At 59.4% G+C, this 14,737-nt stretch overlaps 2 long non-coding RNA genes across 2 annotated transcripts; both read right to left on the bottom strand.

Annotated features, from left to right (window-relative positions):
- Positions 1-443: 443 nt before the first annotated feature.
- LOC137465989 (uncharacterized) lies at positions 444-1,510 on the bottom strand. Its single transcript, XR_010994928.1, has 3 exons — positions 1,283-1,510; positions 1,025-1,143; positions 444-871 (listed from the first exon to the last, which is right to left on the bottom strand). It is a non-coding gene; the product is annotated as an uncharacterized lncRNA (long non-coding RNA).
- Positions 1,511-8,123: 6,613 nt separating this feature from the next.
- On the bottom strand, positions 8,124-9,090 carry LOC137465990 (uncharacterized). Its single transcript, XR_010994929.1, has 3 exons — positions 8,973-9,090; positions 8,715-8,833; positions 8,124-8,561 (listed from the first exon to the last, which is right to left on the bottom strand). It is a non-coding gene; the product is annotated as an uncharacterized lncRNA (long non-coding RNA).
- Between the last annotated feature and the right edge of the window lie 5,647 nt (positions 9,091-14,737).

Below are 14,737 nucleotides of genomic sequence, written 5' to 3'. Positions count from 1 at the left end.
CGGTTGCTCCTGCGGGACATCCCTGACGGCGTCCCCCTGCGCCTGGGCCTCTCAGCGCTGGCTGCTGTCCTCCTGCTCCTGCCACGGCGACTCCTGGGGCAGGCAGGTGCACTTAGGGCCCGGCCTTGCTGGCGGGCGCGGCTGCGTCCGGGGCATGCCCGTGGCGATGTTTGCCTTCGCCTGGGCCTCTCAGCGCTTGCTGCTGTCCTGTGGCTCATGTCACGGCGACTCCTGGACTGGACAGGTGGGCTCTGGGCCTGACCTTGCTGGTGGGCGCGGCTGCGTCCGGGGGATGCCCGTGGCGATGTCTGCCTTCGCCCGGGCGTCTCAGTCCTTGGTCTTGTCCTGCTGCTCCTGTCACGGCGACTCCTGGGGCGGACAGGTGCACTTAGGGCCCGACCTTGCTGGCGGGCGCGGCTGCGTCCGGGGGATGCCCGTGAAGGTGTCTCCCTTCGCCTGGGCCTCTCAGCCCTTGTTGTTGTCCTGCTGCTCCTGTCACGGCGACTCCTCAGTCGGACGGGTCCATCTGGGGCCCGACCTGGCTGGCGAGAGCGGGTTCGCCTGCGGCCGGGCCCAGCACGTCTGGAATGGACCCTGTCCCCAGAGTCAGGGGAGTTGTTGTACGTTGACCTTGATGTGCTGGGGCTGCTGGTGGCCAGCGAGGAAGACGGCAGAGACTGCTGCCATGCTGTGTGTTGCTGGCTGCTGCGGCCGCTGGGCTCTGCAGAGGAAGACTGGGGATCCAGCCCCGATGGCACCGGGGTGCGGGAGCTGGGGCTGATGGCCTCAGATTCTGGGGAGCCATGAGCAGGCTCCAGTCCTGACTGTCTGATCCGGCTGGGGCCACTGAGCTCTGACTCATCCCTGGAAGCTGTAAGGCCAAGCAGGAATGTCAAAGACCACCCAGGCCCGAGGCAAGCCAGGCCAGAGCAGAACCCCCAGCCCTTCAGGAGCAGAGGGGCTCTGCCCAGCCCAGCCTGGGCACTGTCCCCAGCCCAGGGGCACCGGCTGCTTTGCCTCATACCCGTTCCGAGACCAGCACAGCTGTCACACTCCCAGCTCTGTATGCGGTTTCTCAGGCCAGAGCAGCGCCTGTGGGTGCCCTCAGCAGCGCAGGAGGAGCACAGGAGCAGTTCCCAGGGCCTGAGGAGGCAAAGGGGCTCATGGACAACGTGTCCACAGCACAGGATTGTCCAGACACGTTCTTCTCTTTCTTTCCCCCTTGAGCCCTTGAAGTGACACACGTACCCTGCAGAGCCTCAGGTGCAGCTCCCCAACTTACCCCTCTTCCTCTGCCTCCTCCCTGCCTCCCGGGTAAAGGCAGTCCCTGGCATTGCACCTGCTGTGCCGCTCTCCTAGATCCGCAAAGGCGTCGTTGTCCTCCCATGTTGGCAGTCTGATGGAGAAAGGAAAAGCTGATGAGTTTCTGATGTCGTGCCCTCATGGAGGTACAGGTTGTCCCTGCTCTTTCTCCAGCGCTTTTCCAAGTCCTGCGTGAAGTTGAAGCCCAGACTCACGGGACAGGGCAGGGCCAGGACTGCTGGGGCAGGGCCTGGCACAGCACAGCACTTGCACCTCCTGTCCTGGGAGCCAGGCAGAAGGACACCAACCTGAAAGGGATTCGGATCCCCACGATGAACATTTGTACAAGAAATTCTCCCGTGTCCCTGCACAGGGGGCAGCGGAGGGAAAAAAGACCAGCGCGCATGGCCTGTCCCTGCAGGGCAAACAGAAGCAGGGTGAGCAAGGCCCTGGTGCCGCTGGGCACCTGCTGTGGCCCGGGGCTGAGGGGATGGCTCCTACCTGGATGCAGTCCCTGTGGAACCAGGCCCTTTTGCACGCTGGGCACACCAGGGTTCGGAAGGTCTTTCTATCCTCCACAGGCTCCATGCAGATGGGGCAGTCGGTGCCCGGCTCTGGAGTCGCCTCCACGTCCTGCTCTGGACGGTGCTCAGGGCAGAAGGAGCTGGAGGAAAATGGATGGGCAAAGTGAGAAATGCAACACCGTTCCACAGGGGTGGCCAGAAGGGGCGAGGAGGTACCTGTATGGGGTAACGTATACATTGACACAGCCGCCCTCCTTGGCACAGGGCAGGTGGAACCATCTGTCACAGTCCTCCTTGCAACACATGATGGTTGCCCCGCTCTGGCCACAGACGCAGCAGCGCTGGAAAGAGCCAAGCAGCGCCATCAGCAGCAGCCTCGGGGCCTCCCCAGGCAGCCCCACGGCTCCGGGCAGGGCGTAGGATGTGGCCACTGCTGGGTCTCAGCCCACAGAGCCGTCTGGTGGAGGAGCCTCCTGTGCCAGAGCCTCGGTGCAGCTGCCGGGAGCCAGACTTTGTCCCCCAGCCGGCCGGAAGGGCAGGCCTTTCATTCCAAGTGTCTGGGCTCAGCTCTGGCAAACCTCGCCTGGCACAAATCTCCCTGCTCTTGTCAGGCGCTCACCTTTTGTGCCGCCCGCCAGACTGCAATTTGGATATCTCGAGGAAGAAACCCCATGAGTCCGACACGACGGTTCTCTTGACGAGAAAGTAGAGTGGCAAAGAACTGCAGCAAAGGGGACGAGCAGATGAGGAGAGAGAGGCAGGAATTGCCCGTTGCAATGGTGGAGGGAGCACCCAGAGCCACTCACCAGGCAGAACGCGTGGGCACAGAGCCCGCACTTCTCCAGTTGGTCGCCGCAGATGTCCGGGTCGGCCTCTGCACAGTGACACAGCACGCAGGCTGCAGGGGACAGAGCCAATGGCAGCGGGCATGAGCACCTCTGCGGGGCTCTTTGGCTGCAGCAGCATCGGCCCCAAGGGCTGCTCCGTCCCTGCCTGCCTGCCTGCCTGCCTGGCTGATGGGCAGGGCCGGAGGCCTTGCAGAGCAGGGGCCATTGCGGGCACGGGTGTCCCAGGAGCTGCCCCCCGGCCCAGCTGGGCCCCACTTGGGGAGGAAGGAGGCTCCCAGCCACGGCATGGCTGAGCAGCTCCCGCCTCGCCCTGCCTCTGCCCTGGGCCCCACATCGCCTGCCACAAGCGTCCCTGGGCCAGGCTGTGGGAGGGCGGCTTTGCCCTCACCTGGCTGCCGGGCACCAGGGCCCTCCTGCTTGCTGTCACGCATGGCAGCTGTCAGCGGGGTGTCCCTGTCCAGAACTGCCACAGTCTCCTCCAGGTGCTGGTCCTCTCTCTCTGTGGGAAAAAGAGGAGTGTGGGGAGTTTGCAGAACACGCCCAGGGCCACGAGGGCACTGCTCCCTGCTCAGCCCCGCGTGAGCCCTGCTCCCGTCCGCCTTCTCCTGCCGTCGTCGCCTCGAGGAACACCGCAGACGGCTCCGCTTGTTCCTCCGCCGATTCTGGGAAGGGAGAGGCAGGTGAGCCTGCAGCACAGGCCCAGAGCCCCGAGGTGTGGGGTTCCTCTGGTCGCTGGGCAGCAGCGTCCCTGCCCTGCCTTCTCCTCCCGTTGTCAGGTCGCACTGAGCCACGGCCTGAGCCCAGCGTTGCCTCTTGTGGCCTTGGTCGCACGGGTCACAATGGCCACGCTGACATCAGCATCGTGCAGCCAACATTGGGCAGCCATGGCCTCAGGTGCCTGGCAACCACTTGAGGCGGCCCCCTTGGGAACCCAGGTTCTGGGATGGCTGCGAAGGTTTGGTCAGCAGGGAACCAGGCAGGGACTCCTGCAGCAAGTGCAGGGTCAAATGCCAGGCCCCGAGGCAACCATCGGGCACTGCTCTGCTGCTGCTCCTGGTGCTGCTCCTGCAAGTTTCATACAGACACGGAGCTACCTGCTCTGTCTCAACCCTGTTCAGCACTGGACAGCAGGACACAGTAAAATGTTGTCTTGGGTATATGATCGAATTATTCAAAGTCCTGCAAAGACTCACATTCAAAGCACACACACGAAAAAAAAAAAAAACCAAACCCTGCTACAAACATTGAATTGACACAAAAAGCATATTCCTCTTCAGAAACACAGGCTAACACTTGGGGCCAATGCTTTTTCCTATTAGATCTTTGAAAGGATTTCAAAAGTAACATTGGCAACTTCTTCGAGGAACAAACGGGAAATGCTTCTGACCTCTACAAGTAGATTTATTAATTTGCTTTCTTTCACTTTCCTTTTGAATCCTTACGCTTGGCCTGGCATTCCAGAAAATCATGGAAATCCAACATAATATTAGAGGAAGTTTCTGAAGTCAGTGTTTTCTCAAAGGCTTTCTTTACATACCTACAAGAAACTGCTCCTCTAACATAAAGAGATGCAGTGGTTTCCCTGACTGGACATCACAAGATGACGTTATACACTCCTCTATACTAGAAAACTTCTGCTGCCTGGTAATTACAAAGCTTCAAGCTCTTCTAGAGGCTTTCCCTGTGCAACTTCACGAGGCCCCTCTCTGCTCAACCCTCAAGCCTGTCCAGGTCTCACTGAAAGCAGCACAGCCGTGTGGTTCACCAGCCCCTGCTCCCGCTTCTGTCCCATCCGCAAACGTGCTGAGGGAGCGCTCCGTCCCTTCTGCCAGGTCGCTGGGGAATAAGGCAAACAAGAGTGGCCCCAGCACGGCCCCCTGAGCTCGCAGCTGTCTGGGTTTGGAGCTCCACTGCCCACTTCTCCACGCCACTGTCCCTGAGCTGCCCCATGACCGTGATAAGGGAGGCCGGGACAAAGCCTTGCTGGAGTCCCGGCTGACAACAGCCACTGCTCTCCCCTCACAAACCCAGCCAGTCAGTGCAGCAGAGGTGGCTATGAGATTGGCCAAGCATGGTTTTCTGTCGCAGTAGAGATGGACACGAGACATACACATACACCTGTGCAGTGACAACAACGGCTTCTTCTTTATTACAAGTTGTTTCTCAAGTTTTATACCCTAAAAAAGTGTGATCCTAAGCCACTAGTTACATCAAAACAGCTCATCCTATTCAATGGGCAAAGCAATAGCTTATTGTATTCTATTGGTGCAAAGCATTTAACGTCAATAATTCATTGGCAAGAGCTTACCACAAATTATTAAGGCACGTACGCTGCCGACTAAGGCACGTGTCCTCTAACTACAAGTAACCCTGACGTGTTTTCCAGTTTCCATGCGGACGGCCTTGTTTGCGTCCTTGCCATGGATAAACCCGTATTTTATGAATTTCTTCTTCTGCGAACTCAGTTGTTTGCCCTGCAGAACAGCTGCTAAGCCCATCCAGTTTTCTCTTCCTGCTATTCCACACGCTTAGAGATGACATCCAAGAGGAGATATTCTGTCACCTTTCTGGGGATGGAGCTGAGGCCGATGGGCCTGCAGTTTCCTGGCTCCTTCTTAGTGCCCTTTTGGAAGACTGGAGAGATGCTGGCTTTCCTCCACTGCTCACGCCTCTCTCGGGGGGTACCACCTTCCCTGACCTGCTGGCAGAATGCCCTGTGCCAGAGGCAGGAGCAGAGATTTCCTTTGGCCCCAAAAGGCAACGCTGGGCTCAGGCCGTGGCTCAGTGCGACCTGACAACGGGAGGAGAAGGCAGGGCAGGGACGCTGCTGCCCAGCGACCAGAGGAACCCCACACCTCGGGGCTCTGGGCCTGTGCTGCAGGCTCACCTGCCTCACCATTCCCAGAATCGGCGGAGGAACAAGCGGAGCCGTCTGCGGTGTTCCTCGAGGCGACGACGGCAGGAGAAGGCGGACGGGAGCAGGGCTCACGCGGGGCTGAGCAGGGAGCAGTGCCCTCGTGGCCCTGGGCCTGTTCTGCAAACTCTCCACACTCCTCTTTCTCCCACAGAGAGAGAGGACCAGCACCTGGAGGAGACTGTGGCATTTCTGGACAGGGACTCCCCGCCGACAGCTGCCATGCGCGACAGCAAGCAGGAGGGCCCTGGTGCCCGGCAGCCAGGTGAGGGCAAAGCCGCCCTCCCACAGCCTGGCCCAGGGACGCTTGTGGCAGGCGATGTGGGGCCCAGGGCAGAGGCAGGGGGAGGCAGGAGCTGCTCAGCCATGCCGTGGCTGGGAGCCTCCTTCCTCCCCAAGTGGGGCCCAGCTGGGCCGGGGGGCAGCTCCTGGGACACCCGTGCCCGCAATGGCCCCTGCTCTGCAAGGCCTCCGGCCCTGCCCATCAGCCAGGCAGGCAGGCAGGCAGGCAGGGACGGAGCAGCCCTTGGGGCCGATGCTGCTGCAGCCAAAGAGCCCCGCAGAGGTGCTCATGCCCGCTGCCATTGGCTCTGTCCCCTGCAGCCTGCGTGCTGTGTCGCCGTGCAGAGGCTGACTCCTGTGCTTCCCCAGGCCCTGGCAACAGCTCCTGTGCTGCCCAGGGCACCCACGGCCGCTGCTGGCTTCTCACTCTGACCAGAACCAGCTGGGGCGTGACAGCTCTGCTGCTCTGGGCACGGCTCTCGGGCAGAGCACCCGCGTGTCCCTGGGCTGGGGGCAGTGCCCAGGCCGGGCTTGGCAGAGCCCGTCCGCTCCTGGAGGGCTGGGGGCTCTGCTCTGTTCCGGCCTGGCCTGGGTCCATGAGAGCCTTTGGCATTCCCGCTTGCCCTTACAGCTGCCAGGCATGAGCCGGAGCTCAATGGCCTCAGCCTGGCCGGACAGTCAGGACTGGAGCCTTCCCGTGGCTCCCCAGCACCCAAGACCATCAGCCCCAGCTCGGAAACACTGCCTAACAGGGTTTGCCAATATTTTTTCCTGTTAGATCGTTGAAGGGATTTTGAAAGTAACATTCTTTGGCAACTTCTTCGAGGAACAAAAGTGACACGCTTCTAAGCAGTAAAAGGTTTATTGGTTTCCTCGTATTTTCTATCTGGTACCCGTCTGCTTCCTTCGGTGTTCCGGAAAATAATGAAAATCTAACAAATTCTTCGGAGAAGGTTCTGGATCCGCTATGAGGAGAGGTCTCTAAATTCACTCTTTCTCTTAAATACATTCTTTACATAGAGTTAAGTAGCTGCTCCTGTAACAGACAAAGATGTCGTGGTTTAGCTGACTGGACAACACCACGTGATGTTATCCACACCGGCACACTAAAACGCTTTTGTTCCCGGGGAGTTACGAAGTTGCAGGCTCTTCTCGAGGGCCTGAGTTAATTCTCAGGCAAAGGTCCCAAATGGTCATCGGGGGCAGAGTCCTGCGCATCCTCTTTGTCCCAGGATATTTCCACTGTCTTTTCTGGTTTGTTCTTTCAAGGTCCAAGCAAGTCTTTGAAATCAGCAGCAATATAGTGATCGATTTCTTCAGGCGCTTGAGGCAGTGTGTCACTCTCTTCTCTCTTCTTCCTTTTGGCTTTACTGAATGAGATTGCTCAAGGATAGCAAGACAGCACACATCCTTTTCCAAGAGAGCTTCCCTAAGAGCCACCTTGCTCTGAATGTCTCCCTAACCCTATCCAAGCCCATCAAGGAGTGCTTCACTTTCAAGAGAAAGCAGTGCGGAAGCATCTGAGGTTGGAGTCTAAAGGCAGGAACAAGAGTCCTTTTTAATTAGCCACATCATTTAAGTGACTTTTCACTTAATACATGGTGAGACAGAAATCAAGGTATTTAGCATAAGACTACTTTCCTGCCAGTAGAAATGCCAAGAGCGAATTCGGTTTGCTCACAGACCTGCAAATCTCAAGGTCCCTGTACGGACCGTTCTCACCTTCACTTCCGGCAGCGAACAGACGGACCAGAAAGAAAAGACGACACTAGGTGCTGCTGTTGGAGGTCCCAGGTGAGGCCCGACGTCGCTGGCGGGAGCGGTTGCTCCTGCGGGACATCCCTGACGGCGTCCCCCTGCGCCTGGGCCTCTCAGCGCTGGCTGCTGTCCTCCTGCTCCTGCCACGGCAACTCCTGGGGCAGGCAGGTGCACTTAGGGCCCGGCCTTGCTGGCGGGCGCGGCTGCGTCCGGGGCATGCCCGTGGCGATGTTTGCCTTCGCCTGGGCCTCTCAGCGCTTGCTGCTGTCCTGTGGCTCATGTCACGGCGACTCCTGGACTGGACAGGTGGGCTCTGGGCCTGACCTTGCTGGTGGGCGCGGCTGCGTCCGGGGGATGCCCGTGGCGATGTCTGCCTTCGCCCGGGCGTCTCAGTCCTTGGTCTTGTCCTGCTGCTCCTGTCACGGCGACTCCTGGGGCGGACAGGTGCACTTAGGGCCCGACCTTGCTGGCGGGCGCGGCTGCGTCCGGGGGATGCCCGTGAAGGTGTCTCCCTTCGCCTGGGCCTCTCAGCCCTTGTTGTTGTCCTGCTGCTCCTGTCACGGCGACTCCTCAATCGGACGGGTCCATCTGGGGCCCGACCTGGCTGGCGAGAGCGGGTTCGCCTGCGGCCGGGCCCAGCACGTCTGGAATGGACCCTGTCCCCAGAGTCAGGGGAGTTGTTGTACGTTGACCTTGATGTGCTGGGGCTGCTGGTGGCCAGCGAGGAAGACGGCAGAGACTGCTGCCATGCTGTGTGTTGCTGGCTGCTGCGGCCGCTGGGCTCTGCAGAGGAAGACTGGGGATCCAGCCCCGATGGCACCGGGGTGCGGGAGCTGGGGCTGATGGCCTCAGATTCTGGGGAGCCATGAGCAGGCTCCAGTCCTGACTGTCTGATCCGGCTGGGGCCACTGAGCTCTGACTCATCCCTGGAAGCTGTAAGGCCAAGCAGGAATGTCAAAGACCACCCAGGCCCGAGGCAAGCCAGGCCAGAGCAGAACCCCCAGCCCTTCAGGAGCAGAGGGGCTCTGCCCAGCCCGGCCTGGGCACTGTCCCCAGCCCAGGGGCACCGGCTGCTTTGCCTCATACCCGTTCCGAGACCAGCACAGCTGTCACACTCCCAGCTCTGTATGCGGTTTCTCAGGCCAGAGCAGCGCCTGTGGGTGCCCTCAGCAGCGCAGGAGGAGCACAGGAGCAGTTCCCAGGGCCTGAGGAGGCAAAGGGGCTCATGGACAACGTGTCCACAGCACAGGATTGTCCAGACACGTTCTTCTCTTTCTTTCCCCCTTGAGCCCTTGAAGTGACACACGTACCCTGCAGAGCCTCAGGTGCAGCTCCCCAACTTACCCCTCTTCCTCTGCCTCCTCCCTGCCTCCCGGGTAAAGGCAGTCCCTGGCATTGCACCTGCTGTGCCGCTCTCCTAGATCCGCAAAGGCGTCGTTGTCCTCCCATGTTGGCAGTCTGATGGAGAAAGGGAAAGCTGATGAGTTTCTGATGTCGTGCCCTCATGGAGGTACAGGTTGTCCCTGCTCTTTCTCCAGCGCTTTTCCAAGTCCTGCGTGAAGTTGAAGCCCAGACTCACGGGACAGGGCAGGGCCAGGACTGCTGGGGCAGGGCCTGGCACAGCACAGCACTTGCACCTCCTGTCCTGGGAGCCAGGCAGAAGGACACCAACCTGAAAGGGATTCGGATCCCCACGATGAACATTTGTACAAGAAATTCTCCCGTGTCCCTGCACAGGGGGCAGCGGAGGGAAAAAAGACCAGCGCGCATGGCCTGTCCCTGCAGGGCAAACAGAAGCAGGGTGAGCAAGGCCCTGGTGCCGCTGGGCACCTGCTGTGGCCCGGGGCTGAGGGGATGGCTCCTACCTGGATGCAGTCCCTGTGGAACCAGGCCCTTTTGCACGCTGGGCACACCAGGGTTCGGAAGGTCTTTCTATCCTCCACAGGCTCCATGCAGATGGGGCAGTCGGTGCCCGGCTCTGGAGTCGCCTCCACGTCCTGCTCTGGACGGTGCTCAGGGCAGAAGGAGCTGGAGGAAAATGGATGGGCAAAGTGAGAAATGCAACACCGTTCCACAGGGGTGGCCAGAAGGGGCGAGGAGGTACCTGTATGGGGTAACGTATACATTGACACAGCCGCCCTCCTTGGCACAGGGCAGGTGGAACCATCTGCCACAGTCCTCCTTGCAACACATGATGGTTGCCCCGCTCTGGCCGCAGACGCAGCAGCGCTGGAAAGAGCCAAGCAGCGCCATCAGCAGCAGCCTCGGGGCCTCCCCAGGCAGCCCCACGGCTCCGGGCAGGGCGTAGGATGTGGCCACTGCTGGGTCTCAGCCCACAGAGCCGTCTGGTGGAGGAGCCTCCTGTGCCAGAGCCTCGGTGCAGCTGCCGGGAGCCAGACTTTGTCCCCCAGCCGGCCGGAAGGGCAGGCCTTTCATTCCAAGTGTCTGGGCTCAGCTCTGGCAAACCTCGCCTGGCACAAATCTCCCTGCTCTTGTCAGGCGCTCACCTTTTGTGCCGCCCGCCAGACTGCAATTTGGATATCTCGAGGAAGAAACCCCACGAGTCCGACACGACGGTTCTCTTGACGAGAAAGTAGAGTGGCAAAGAACTGCAGCAAAGGGGACGAGCAGATGAGGAGAGAGAGGCAGGAATTGCCCGTTGCAATGGTGGAGGGAGCACCCAGAGCCACTCACCAGGCAGAACGCGTGGGCACAGAGCCCGCACTTCTCCAGTTGGTCGCCGCAGATGTCCGGGTCGGCCTCTGCACGGTGACACAGCACGCAGGCTGCAGGGGACAGAGCCAATGGCAGCGGGCATGAGCACCTCTGCGGGGCTCTTTGGCTGCAGCAGCATCGGCCCCAAGGGCTGCTCCGTCCCTGCCTGCCTGCCTGCCTGCCTGGCTGATGGGCAGGGCCGGAGGCCTTGCAGAGCAGGGGCCATTGCGGGCACGGGTGTCCCAGGAGCTGCCCCCCGGCCCAGCTGGGCCCCACTTGGGGAGGAAGGAGGCTCCCAGCCACGGCATGGCTGAGCAGCTCCCGCCTCGCCCTGCCTCTGCCCTGGGCCCCACATCACCTGCCACAAGCGTCCCTGGGCCAGGCTGTGGGAGGGTGGCTTTGCCCTCACCTGGCTGCCGGGCACCAGGGCCCTCCTGCTTGCTGTCACGCATGGCAGCTGTCAGCGGGGAGTCCCTGTCCAGAACTGCCACAGTCTCCTCCAGGTGCTGGTCCTCTCTCTCTGTGGGAAAAAGAGGAGTGTGGGGAGTTTGCAGAACAGGCCCAGGGCCACGAGGGCACTGCTCCCTGCTCAGCCCCGCGTGAGCCCTGCTCCCGTCCGCCTTCTCCTGCCGTCGTCGCCTCGAGGAACACCGCAGACGGCTCCGCTTGTTCCTCCGCCGATTCTGGGAAGAGAGAGGCAGGTGAGCCTGCAGCACAGGCCCAGAGCCCCGAGGTGTGGGGTTCCCCTGGTCGCTGGGCAGCAGCGTCCCTGCCCTGCCTTCTCCTCGCGTTGTCAGGTCGCACTGAGCCACGGCCTGAGCCCAGCGTTGCCTCTTGTGGCCTTGGTCGCACGGGTCACAATGGCCACGCTGACATCAGCATCGTGCAGCCAACATTGGGCAGCCATGGCCTCAGGTGCCTGGCAACCACTTGAGGCGGCCCCCTTGGGAACCCAGGTTCTGGGATGGCTGCGAAGGTTTGGTCAGCAGGGAACCAGGCAGGGACTCCTGCAGCAAGTGCAGGGTCAAATGCCAGGCCCCGAGGCAACCATCGGGCACTGCTCTGCTGCTGCTCCTGGTGCTGCTCCTGCAAGTTTCATACAGACACGGAGCTACCTGCTCTGTCTCAACCCTGTTCAGCACTGGACAGCAGGACACAGTAAAATGTTGTCTTGGGTATATGATCGAATTATTCAAAGTCCTGCAAAGACTCACATTCAAAGCACACACACGAAAAAAAAAAAAAAACCAAACCCTGCTACAAACATTGAATTGACACAAAAAGCATATTCCTCTTCAGAAACACAGGCTAACACTTGGGGCCAATGCTTTTTCCTATTAGATCTTTGAAAGGATTTCAAAAGTAACATTGGCAACTTCTTCGAGGAACAAACGGGAAATGCTTCTGACCTCTACAAGTAGATTTATTAATTTGCTTTCACTTTCCTTTTGGAATCCTTACGCTTGGCCTGGCATTCCAGAAAATCATGGAAATCCAACATAATATTAGAGGAAGTTTCTGAAGTCAGTGTTTTTCTCAAAGGCTTTCTTTACATACCTACAAGAAACTGCTCCTCTAACATAAAGAGATGCAGTGGTTTCCCTGACTGGACATCACAAGATGACGTTATACACTCCTCTATACTAGAAAACTTCTGCTGCCTGGTAATTACAAAGCTTCAAGCTCTTCTAGAGGCTTTCCCCTGTGCAACTTCACGAGGCCCCTCTCTGCTCAACTCTCAAGCCTGTCCAGGCCGCACTGAAAGGCAGCACAGCCGTGTGGTTCACCAGCCCCTGCTCCCGCTTCTGTCCCATCCGCAAACGTGCTGAGGGAGCGCTCCGTCCCTTCTGCCAGGTCGCTGGGGAATAAGGCAAACAAGAGTGGCCCCAGCACGGCCCCCTGAGCTCGCAGCTGTCTGGGTTTGGAGCTCCACTGCCCACTTCTCCACGCCACTGTCCCTGAGCTGCCCCATGACCGTGATAAGGGAGGCCGGAACAAAGCCTTGCTGGAGTCCCGGCTGACAACAGCCACTGCTCTCCCCTCACAAACCCAGCCAGTCAGTGCAGCAGAGGTGGCTATGAGATTGGCCAAGCATGGTTTTCTGTCGCAGTAGAGATGGACACGAGACATACACATACACCTGTGCAGTGACAACAACGGCTTCTTCTTTATTACAAGTTGTTCTCAAGTTTTATACCCCTAAAAAAGTGTGATCCTAAGCCACTAGTTACATCAAAACAGATCATCCTATTCAATGGGCAAAGCAATAGCTTATTGTATTCTATTGGTGCAAAGCATTTAACGTCAATAATTCATTGGCAAGAGCTTACCACAAATTATTAAGGCACGTACGCTGCCGACTAAGGCACGTGTCCTCTAACTACAAGTAACCCTGACGTGTTTTCCAGTTTCCATGCGGACGGCCTTGTTTGCGTCCTTGCCATGGATAAACCCGTATTTTATGAATTTCTTCTTCTGCGAACTCAGTTGTTTGCCCTGCAGAACAGCTGCTAAGCCCATCCAGTTTTCTCTTCCTGCTATTCCACACGCTTAGAGATGACATCCAAGAGGAGATATTCTGTCACCTTTCTGGGGATGGAGCTGAGGCTGATGGGCCTGCAGTTTCCTGGCTCCTTCTTAGTGCCCTTTTGGAAGACTGGAGAGATGCTGGCTTTCCTCCACTGCTCACGCCTCTCTCGGGGGCTACAGCCTTCCCTGACCTGCTGGCAGAATGCCCTGTGCCAGAGGCAGGAGCAGAGATTTCCTTTGGCCCCAAAAGGCAACGCTGGGCTCAGGCCGTGGCTCAGTGCGACCTGACAACGGGAGGAGAAGGCAGGGCAGGGACGCTGCTGCCCAGCGACCAGAGGAACCCCACACCTCGGGGCTCTGGGCCTGTGCTGCAGGCTCACCTGCCTCTCCCTTCCCAGAATCGGCGGAGGAAGAAGCGGAGCCGTCTGCGGTGTTCCTCGAGGCGACGACGGCAGGAGAAGGCGGACGGGAGCAGGGCTCACGCGGGGCTGAGCAGGGAGCAGTGCCCTCGTGGCCCTGGGCCTGTTCTGCAAACTCCCCACACTCCTCTTTCTCCCACAGAGAGAGAGGACCAGCACCTGGAGGAGACTGTGGCAGTTCTGGACAGGGACTCCCCGCCGACAGCTGCCATGCGCGACAGCAAGCAGGAGGGCCCTGGTGCCCGGCAGCCAGGTGAGGGCAAAGCCGCCCTCCCACAGCCTGGCCCAGGGACGCTTGTGGCAGGCGATGTGGGGCCCAGGGCAGAGGCAGGGGGAGGCAGGAGCTGCTCAGCCATGCCGTGGCTGGGAGCCTCCTTCCTCCCCAAGTGGGGCCCAGCTGGGCCGGGGGGCAGCTCCTGGGACACCCGTGCCCGCAATGGCCCCTGCTCTGCAAGGCCTCCGGCCCTGCCCATCAGCCAGGCAGGCAGGCAGGCAGGCAGGGACGGAGCAGCCCTTGGGGCCGATGCTGCTGCAGCCAAAGAGCCCCGCAGAGGTGCTCATGCCCGCTGCCATTGGCTCTGTCCCCTGCAGCCTGCGTGCTGTGTCGCCGTGCAGAGGCTGACTCCTGTGCTTCCCCAGGCCCTGGCAACAGCTCCTGTGCTGCCCAGGGCACCCACGGCCGCTGCTGGCTTCTCACTCTGACCAGAACCAGCTGGGGCGTGACAGCTCTGCTGCTCTGGGCACGGCTCTCGGGCAGAGCACCCGCGTGTCCCTGGGCTGGGGGCAGTGCCCAGGCCGGGCTTGGCAGAGCCCGTCCGCTCCTGGAGGGCTGGGGACTCTGCTCTGTTCCTGCCTGGCCTGGGTCCATGAGAGCCTTTGGCATTCCCGCTTGCCCTTACAGCTGCCAGGCATGAGCCGGAGCTCAATGGCCTCAGCCTGGCCGGACAGTCAGGACTGGAGCCTTCCCGTGGCTCCCCAGCACCCAAGACCATCAGCCCCAGCTCGGAAACACTGCCTAACAGGGTTTGCCAATATTTTTTCCTGTTAGATCGTTGAAGGGATTTTGAAAGTAACATTCTTTGGCAACTTCTTCGAGGAACAAAAGTGACACGCTTCTAAGCAGTAAAAGGTTTATTGGTTTCCTCGTATTTTCTATCTGGTACCCGTCTGCTTCCTTCGGTGTTCCGGAAAATAATGAAAATCTAACAAATTCTTCGGAGAAGGTTCTGGATCCGCTATGAGGAGAGGTCTCTAAATTCACTCTTTCTCTTAAATACATTCTTTACATAGAGTTAAGTAGCTGCTCCTGTAACAGACAAAGATGTCGTGGTTTAGCTGACTGGACAACACCACGTGATGTTATCCACACCGGCACACTAAAACGCTTTTGTTCCCGGGGAGTTACGAAGTTGCAGGCTCTTCTTGAGGGCCTGAGTTAATTCTCAG

This window comes from Anomalospiza imberbis, unplaced genomic scaffold (genome assembly GCF_031753505.1).
Source record: "Anomalospiza imberbis isolate Cuckoo-Finch-1a 21T00152 unplaced genomic scaffold, ASM3175350v1 scaffold_126, whole genome shotgun sequence".
In the NCBI taxonomy this organism is placed as follows: domain Eukaryota; kingdom Metazoa; phylum Chordata; class Aves; order Passeriformes; family Viduidae; genus Anomalospiza; species Anomalospiza imberbis.
This window is presented reverse-complemented; position numbering and strand designations above follow the sequence as displayed.